Source organism: Podarcis vaucheri (genome assembly GCF_965113315.1).
Source record: "Podarcis vaucheri genome assembly, chromosome: 8".
NCBI lineage: Eukaryota > Metazoa > Chordata > Lepidosauria > Squamata > Lacertidae > Podarcis > Podarcis vaucheri.
This window is the reverse complement of record NC_138766.1, coordinates 33,686,666-33,688,638: the sequence shown is the minus strand read 5'-3', so window position 1 is coordinate 33,688,638 and position 1,973 is coordinate 33,686,666.

Genomic DNA, 1,973 nt, shown 5'->3' with positions numbered 1-1,973 from the left:
GCTTGGAACACCCAATTTATTTTTACCAGGCTCCTTCCCAAATGAGAATAAAGAATTCAGCTTTTCAGATTTTAAAGGCTCTCCTCTCAAATTGGAACACATCAAAACTGCTTCCTGAAAATGTTGGGGAATAGTTGCACTGTGTTCCCATGTACTCTTTGGAGACCGTCACAACGCATCATTATTAGGTCACTTGTAAGACAAATGCCTGGAGGGAAGTATGAAATGAATTGAGTTTTGTAGATTTAAATTATTGTGTGGGATCATTCTGGTTTTAATATATACCCAGGGGAGGTCTCCTAGAGGAACATGGGGACTTTATAATAAGAATCATTACTTGGCTAGAGATCTTTATCTCATTATAGAAATAATTCACTAGGGTGGGTGTGTGCGTGCACCCTGAGAAAAAGCGGAGTTACAATGAAAGGAAAACTTTCAAGGCTGCCAGATGAAATATCTTCATGGAGCCGTTTACAGAGATGGTCAGCCAAGATAAATAGGCTAGGGAGGTTAACTGGTTTAGCATCAGACAGGCCTAGCAGGCAACACCCAGGAGGTCATTAATATCAGAATCTGGGTATATAAATATATACACATTGGGCAAGGCGTAGATATTGGTCACAATATCGAAATGGAGGCATGGGAACAATTGTGGAATACTGTATGGATATAAAATTATTTTACAGCATGCTATGGAATAAGAGAAAATTATATGAAAAGGTTATAAAGATGGTACCTAACACCTTGTAGGTTGGCAAAAATGTATGAATCAAAATTAAATAAATGTTGGAAATGTAAAGAGAAAGAAGGTACTTTTTTCCATATGTGGTGGTCTTGCAATAAGGTTAAAGATTGGTGGGAAATGATATATAAAGAACTGGGGGGGACGACCCAGAAGCTTTTATTTTGGGGATAATGGGATCAGAGCTGACTACGTTCTGGGAGACAAAAGACAAACAAGTGAAATCTTCAACGATACATTGGGCAATAGATATTGGTCACAATATAGAAATGGAGGCATGGGAACAATTGTGGAATATGGATACAAAATTTGCCACAAGCTATGGTATAAGAGAAAATTATATGAAAATGTTATATAGATGATACCTAACACCTAGTAGGTTGGCAAAAATGAATAAATAAAAGCAAATATGTGCTGGAAATGTAAAGAGAAAGAAGGTGCCTTTTTCCATATGTGGTGGTCTTGCAATAAGGTTAAAGCCTAGTGGGAAATGATATATAAAGAACTGAAAAAGATGTTTAAGATAACATTTGTAAAAAAAACAACAACCCGAAGCTTTTCTTTTGGAGATAATGGGATCAGAGCTGCCTGCATCCTGGCCGTCAAGCTAACTGATGTGTGTCTATGCCAGTGTGGTGTAGTGGTTAAGAGCGGTAGTCACGTAATCTGGGAAACCGGGTTCGCGTCTCCGCTCCTCCACATGCAGCTGCTGGGTGACCTTGGGCCAGTCACACTTCTGTGAAGTCTCTCAGCCCCACTCACCCCACAGAGTGTTTGTTGTGGGGGAGGAAGGGAAAGGAGAATGTTAGCCGCTTTGAGACTCCTGAAGGGGAGTGAAAGGCGGGATATCAAATCCAAACTCTTCTTCTCTTCTTCTAAATAATGGAAATCATAACGTTTATCTGAAGCCCAGGACTTTGCAGTAACCCACATTCTAGAAGAAAGGAAAGCCTCCCATGACTGCATTCTGGGATGTTATTCAAGAACTGAAATACGTACAGTTTGTGCATAACTGTCCTTAGTGACAAGCTGTCATAATGTTACTTTATGATATACATGTCAAAAGCTTCACTACGACTGAATCTATGACATCAGTGGAAATCAGTGGGAGAGATTTTCCAGTTTTTGCCAGAAAGTTCATGTGGCGACTAGAATAGAGCTTCAGATGTTCATTTTCATTTGAGTGTTCATTAGGTTAGCAAAGCATCCCTTTCTATCAGGGATTTCTGAG